Source organism: Dermochelys coriacea, chromosome 3 (genome assembly GCF_009764565.3).
Source record: "Dermochelys coriacea isolate rDerCor1 chromosome 3, rDerCor1.pri.v4, whole genome shotgun sequence".
Lineage (NCBI taxonomy): Eukaryota > Metazoa > Chordata > Testudines > Dermochelyidae > Dermochelys > Dermochelys coriacea.
The window spans coordinates 129,112,774-129,119,882 of NC_050070.1; the positions used below are offsets into that span (position 1 = coordinate 129,112,774).

At 55.1% G+C, this 7,109-nt stretch overlaps 1 non-coding gene across 1 annotated transcript; it reads left to right on the plus strand.

The window, feature by feature from the left end:
- Nucleotides 1–3,451: 3,451 nt before the first annotated feature.
- TRNAW-CCA lies at nt 3,452–3,523 on the plus strand. The gene has a single exon. It is a non-coding gene; the product is annotated as a tRNA-Trp (tRNA).
- Nucleotides 3,524–7,109: the final 3,586 nt, after the last annotated feature.

Consider the following 7,109-nt stretch of genomic DNA (forward strand, 5'->3'; position numbering starts at 1 on the left):
TGCTTTCACTACCACATTCCTGTCACGGAGTCACTGACAACCACTATGCACCAAACCTTGCTAGGCTCTTTGCGGCCTGCTTCCAAACTCCCATTCAAACTCCTCTGTTTACAGTTCTGTTGGATAGCTCCTGTGTCACTGCACCTGTGCTGCTTGCTGATCAATTTCCTGATTATAGAGGCCCCCTCATCAGGGAAGCCCCGGTCCCCAAACAAGGCTCTGCTTCCCTCAGAACACGATTGACGACGAGCCTCCACAAGCTAATAAAAAGTCTAAAAAAGTGAAAAACATATGTTGCAGTGCACAAATAGCTGCTTATATGAGCAAAAGCCAATAGTGGGACAAATGGTCGGTATAGTTGTGGGCAAGATCATTCCATACATTAAAAAAACCCAATCCAGCTCCAATAAAATCATAGACAGGGAGCAAGTGACGAGCGAGGCACACGAAAAGAGCCGGGGCCACGGCAAGAGGGCCCTTGGAGAAAGGCAGCAAATAAAGCGCACCTTGGCGCTATGAGGCGTAGGGCGGAGATCTGTTGGTGAGCTAGGCACACCAAAAGAGCCTAGGCCCTGGCAAGAGAGGGGCTGTATTGGCTGTGAATCAAACACAGGCCTCCCGCGTGGTGGGTGAGAATTCTGCCACTGAACCACCAATGCCCTGCTTCTTTGGGTCTTCAAGCAGAAGCGATGCTTTCCACCAGGGGCTTCGGCCAACGCCGGCTAGGCTCCTTCTGCCTCTTGTGCAGCTTGTGTGGAGAAAAGGTCTCTCCTCACAGAGCCGTGGCCTTTGCCTTTAGCAACCCCGCGCAGGGACAAAGAGTTTGCTTTTCCTTTGAAAGAGGTCAAAGGGAGGTGCAAAAGGAGGACCACTGCACCGGACGGGTAGCACGGGATGTGCCACAAGCCAGGTAGGAGTTGAACCTGCACTCTCCTGATCCGTAGTCAGATGCTTTATCCTTTGAGCCAATGGCCCCCGGTGTATGGCCTTTTGCCTGCCGTGGCCTTGCTGCCTAAGTGAGGCGGAATGGTAGCATGAGGAAAGACCTTCTCTCTCCAAGCCCCGCTTTCCTCTCCCACCAGCGCAGGAGAGAACGTAAGAGGAAAGGCAGTGGCGGGCACAGACCAGCAACAGCGAGGATGCAACTCGGCATCTGAGCGCCCCCGAGCACCTGCCCACGCCCCTTCTGGAAGCCTATTTTCTCTCCACTTCATTGGGGGCGGGAGCAAAACCAAAGCCAAAGCCTGGCTGTTTCTGCCTGGTTTCAAACCAGGGATCTTACGCGTGTGAGGCAAACGTGATAACCGCTACACTTCAGAAAACGACGCTACACTGCTGGGGACAGGGCTCTGAGCAGCTCCCTTTCGCTGGCCTGAAGGTTGCCTCGGGCCCCAGCCAGAGGCAGAAGAAATGTGGCCGTCGTTGGTGGAAGCCCTTGGGGGAAAAGCACCGCCTCTGCTTGCAGACCCAAAGAAGCAGGGCATTGGTGGTTCAGTGATAGAATCCTCGCCCACCATGGGGAAGGCCCGTGTTTGATTAATTTCCAAAGCACCCCCTCTCTTGCTGGGGCCCCAGCCCTTTTCGTCTGCCTGGCTCGCCAGCAGCTCCCCACCCTACGCCTTTGAGCACCAAGGTGCGCTTCATTTGCTGAGCTTCTCCAAAGGGGCCTTTTGGCACCGGTTCTGCTGTTCATTGCCCTTTCCTTTCATTTTGAGGAGCCCTGCCACAGGGCCAAGAGCAGCTTGCTGAGAAGCCTGCAGCTTCGTTGGCAGTATTCAGCCCCTTCCCACTCTTCATCTGAGGCCGCAGCACAGTCACACGCGCGGGCTGGGAGACCTCCAGCCACCAGGTCAACCCGCATGTGGCTCAGGAGCCTGCTTCACCCTGAGGGAAGGGCCCGACGGATCACTTCTCAGGCCCGTGGGTGCGGTTCCCATCCCAGCGGCTTGGTTGGACGGTGGGCATGGTAAGTCCTGGCTCACGCAACATGGAGGAAAGTCAGTCTGCCCTTCCACCCCAACTCTCCCAGCCACCCCATGCTTTCCTCGCTGCCACTTGATCTTGTGGTGCAACGTTATCACATCTGACTCCAAATCAGAAGGTTATGTTTTCAAATCACATCGGAGTCAAGCAGGTGACTATTGTGCCTTTGTCCTGGTGCAACTTGTGTGGAAAGAGGGTCTCTCCTGACAGGGCCATGGCCTTTGTCTGTAGCAACCCCGCGCAGGGCCCAGTGAGCTTCCTTTTCCTTCAAAAGAGGTCAAAGGGACGTGGAAAAGAAGGGCCACAACACCGGATGGGCAGCAGGGGGGCGTGTCACAAACCAGGTAGGAGTCGAACCTGCACTCTCCTGATCTGTAGTCAGACACGTTACCCGTTGTGCCACTGGCCCCCGGGGCATAGCCTTTTCCTTGCCGTGGCCGCGCTGCCTAACTGATGTGGAGAGGTAGCGTGAGGAAAGACCTTTTCTCTCCAAGCCCCGCTTTCCTCTCCCATTAGTGCAGGAGAGAACGCAAGAGGAAAGGCAACGGCGGGCACAGACCAGCAACGACGAGGATGCAACTCGGCATCTGAGCGCCCCGAGTACACGCTCCCCGTCTGGAAAACTGTTTTCCCTCCGCTTCATCAGGAGCGGGAGCAAAAGCCAAAGCAAAAGCCTGGTTGTTTCTGCCTGGTTTCAAACTACAGACCTTTCACATATGAGGTAAATGTGATAATCACGACACTACAGAAACTGAGGGCCGGCAACTGCTGGGTACATGTCCCGGAGCAGCCCCCTTTGGCTGGCCTGAAGGCCGCCTCAGGCCACAACCGGAGGCAGAAGGAGCCTCACCGGCGTTGGCCGAAGCCCTTGGCGGAAAGAATCACTTCTGCTTGCAGACACAAAGAAGCAGGGCATTGGTGGTTCAGTGGTAGAATTCTCACTCACCACACGGGAGGCCTGTGTTCGATTCACAGCCAATGCAGCCCCTCTCTTCCCGGGGCCCCTGTGTGTGCCTGGTGTGCCTGGCTCGCCAGTGACTCTCCCCCCTACACTTCTGGGTGCCAAGGTGCGCTTTATTTGCTGAGCTTCTCCAAAGGCCCCTTTACAGGGGTGCTGCTGTTCTTTGCCCTTTCCTTTCATTTTGAGGAGCCCTGCCACGGGGCCAAGAGCACCTTGCTGAGAAGCCTTCAGCTTCGGGGGCAGTATTCAGCCTCTTCCCACTCTTCATCTGGGGCCACAGCACGTGCACACGTGCACAGGTCAACCTGCATGCGGCTCAGGACCCTGCTTCACCCCAAGGGAAGGGCCCGACGGGTCACTTCTCAGGCCCGTGGGTGCGGTTCCCATTCCAGCGTCTTGTTTGGACAGTGGGCATGGTAAGTACTGACTCAGGCAACATGGAGGAAAGTCAGTCTGCCCTTCCACCCCAACTCTCCCAGCCACCACACGCTGTCTTTGCTGCCAGCTGGCCTCGTGGCGCAATGGTAGCGCTTCTGACTCCAGATCAGAAGGTTATGTGTTCAAATCACGTCGGGGTCAAGCAGGTGACTGTTACGCCTTTGTCCCGGTGCACCTTGCTTAGGGAGAGCATCTTTCCTGACAGGGCTGTGGCCTTTCCATTTAGCAACCCCGCGCAGGGCCCAGTGAGCTTGCTTTTCCTTCAAAAGACATCAAAGGGAGGCGCAAAAGGATGGCCAACGCACTGGACGGGCAGCAGGGGCACGTGCCCCAAGCCAGGCAGGAGTCAAACCTGCAGTCTCCTGATCCGTAGTAAAACGCGTTATCCGTTGCGCCACTGGCCCCTGGGGCACGGCCTTTTGCCTGCCGTGGCCGCACTGCCTAAGTGAGGAAGAACGGTAGCGTGAGGGAAGACCTTCTCTCTCTCAGCCCCGTTTTCCTCTCCCACCAAGGCAGGAGAGAATGCAAGAGGAAAGGCAGCGGCGGGCCCAGACCCGCAATGACGAGGATGCAACTCGGCGTCTGAGCGCCCCCGAGCTCCTGCCCGCGCCCCTTGTGGAAACCTGTTTTCCCTCCGCTTCATCGGAAGCAGAAGCAGGAGCAAAAACCAAAGACAAAGCCAAAGCCGGGCTCTTTCTGCCCAGTTATGAGCCAAGGACCTTTCCCGTGTGAGGCGAACATGATAATCGCTACATTACAGAAACCAAGGGCCGGCCGCATTTGGGTATTTGCTGCCTTTCTCCAAGGGCCCTCTTCTTAGGGGTGCTGCTGTTCTTTCCCTTTCCTTTCATATTGAGGAGCCCAGCCACAGGGCCAAGAGCAGCACCTCATCATTGCTGGTCTGTGCCCGCCGCTGCCTTTCCTCTTGCGTTCTCTCCTGCGCTGGTGGGAGAGGAAAGCGGGGCTTGGAGAGAGAAGGTCTTTCCTCACGCTACCTCTCCGCCTTCAGTTAGGCAGTGCGGCCACGCAGGCAAAAGGCCATGGCCCGAGGGCGAGTGGCGCAACAGATAATGCGACTGACTACGGATCAGGAAAGTGCAGGTTTGACTCCTGCCTGGCTTGTGGCATGTGCCCCTGTTGCCCGTCCGTAGTTGTGGCTCTACATTTGTGCATCTCTTTGACCTTTCGAAGGAAAAGCAAGCTCAATATGCCCCGCGCGGGGTTGCTAAAGGTTACGGCCCTGTCAGGAGAGACGCTCTCCCCAAGCAAGGTGCACCAGGAGAAAGACACAACCTTCACCTGGTTGACACCAACGGGATATGAACACAAATCCTTCTGATTTGGAGTCAGATATGATAACGTTGCACCACAAGGTCAGGTAGCAAGGAGGAAAGCATGTGGTGCCTGGGAGAGTTGGGGTGGAAGGGGGGACTGACTTTCCTCCTTGTTGCGTGAGCCAGGACTTACCATGCCCACCGTCCAACCAAGCCGCTGGGATGGGAATGGCACCCATGGGCCTGAAAAGTGACCTGTCGGGCGCTTCCCTCGAGGTGAAGGAGACTCCTGAGCCGCATGCGGGTTGACCTGGTAGCTGGAGGTCGCCCAGCCCACGCGTGTGCACATGCTGCGACCCCAGCTGAAGAGCACGAAGGGGCTGATTACTGCCCCGGAAACTGCAGGTATGTAAGCAAGATGCTCTTGGCCCCGTGGCTGGGCTCCTCAAAATGAAAGGACAGGGAAAGAACGGCAGCACCCCTAACAAGAGGGCCCTTGGAGAAAGGCAGCAAATAAAGCGCACCTTGGCGCTCCGAGGTGTAGGGCGGGGATCTGTTGCTGAACTAGGGACACGAAAAGAGCCCGGGCCCTGGCAAGAGAGGGGCTGCATTGGCCGTGAATCGAACACGGGTCTCGCGCGTAGCGGGCGAGAATTCTACCACTGAACCAAAAATGCTCTGCTCCTTTGGGCTTGCCAGCAGAGGTGGTGCTTTCCGCCAAGGGCTTTGGTCATGCTGGCTAGGCTCCTTCTACCTCTAGCCGGGGCGTGAGGCGGACCTCAGGCTAGCCAAAGGGGGCCGCTCCGGGCCCTGTACCCAAAGGCGGCCGGCCCTTGGTTTCTGTAATGTAGCGATTATCATGTTCGCCTCAGACGGGAAAGGTCCTTGGCACAAAACTGGGCAGAAAGAGCCCGGCTTTGTCTTTGTCTTTGGTTTTTGCTCCTGCTTCCATTCCATTGAAGCGGAGGGAAAACAGGCTTCCACAAGGAGCGTGGGCAGGTGCTCGGGGGCGCTCAAATGCTGAGTTGCATCCTCGTCATTGCGGGTCTGTGCCCGCCGCTGCCTTTCCTCTTGCATTCTCTCTTGCCTTGGTGGGAGAGGAAAACGGGGCTGAAAGACAGAAGGTCTTCCCTCACGCTACCGTTCTGCCTCACTTAGGCAGTGCGGCCACGGCAGGCAAAAAGGCTGTGCCCCAGAGGCCAGTGGCACAACGGATAACGCGTCTGACTACGGATCAGGAGACTGCAGGTTCGACTTCTGCCTGGCTTGTGGCATGTGCCCCTGCTGCCCATAGGGTGTTGTGGCTCTTCTTTTGCGCCTCTCTTTGACCTCTTTCAAAGGAAAAGCAAGCTCACTGGGCCCTGCGCGGGGTTGCTAAAGGGAAAGGCCACAGCCCTGTCAGGAAATGGCTGTGAAAAAAGCTAATGCGGTTTTGGGATGCATCAGGGGAGGCATTTCCAGGAGGGATAAGGAGGTTTTAGTACCATTATACAAGGCACTGGTGAGACCTCACCTAGAATACTGTGTGCAGGTCTGGTCTCCCATGTTTAAAAAGGATGAATTCAAACTGGAGCAGGTACAGAGAAGGGCTACTACGATGATCCGAGGAATGGAAAACTTGTCTTATGAAAGGAGACTTAAGGAGCTTGGCTTGTTTAGCCTAACTAAAAGAAGGTTGAGGGGAGATATGATTGCTCTCTATAAATATATCAGAGGGATAAATATAGGAGAGGGAGAGGAATTATTTAAGCTCAGCACCAATGTGGACACAAGAACAAATGGGTATAAACTGGCCACCAGGAAGTTTAGACTTGAAATCAGATGAAGGTTTTTAACCATCAGAGGAGTGAAGTTTTGGAATAACCTTCCAAGGGAAGCAGTGGGGGCAAAAGATCTATCTGGTTTTAAGATTCTACTTGATAAGTTTATGGAGGAGATGGCATGATGGGATAATGGGATTTTGGTAAGTAATTGATCTTTAAATATTCAGGGTAAATATGCCAAATCCCCTGAGATGGGATATTAGATGGATGGGATCTGATTTACTATAGAAAATTCTTTCCTGGGTATCTGGCTGGTGAATCTTGCCCATGTGCTCAGGGTTTGGCTGATTGCCATGTTTGGGGTCGGGAGGGAGTTTTCCTCCAGGGCAGATTGGAGAGGCCCTGGAGATTTTTTTGCCTTCCTCTGTAGCATGGGGCATGGTTGACTGGAGGGAGGCTTCTCTGCTCCTTGAAGTTTTGAACCATGATTTGAGGACTTCAATAGCTCAGACATGGGTGAGGTTTTTCATAGGAGTGGTGGGTGACATTCTGTGGCCTGCGCTGTGCAGGAGGTCGGACTAGATGATCAGAATGGTCCCTTCTGACCTTAGTATCTATGAATCTATGAATCTATAAAGATGTTCTCCCCAAGCAAGGTGCACCGGGACAAAGGCGCAACAGTCACCTGCT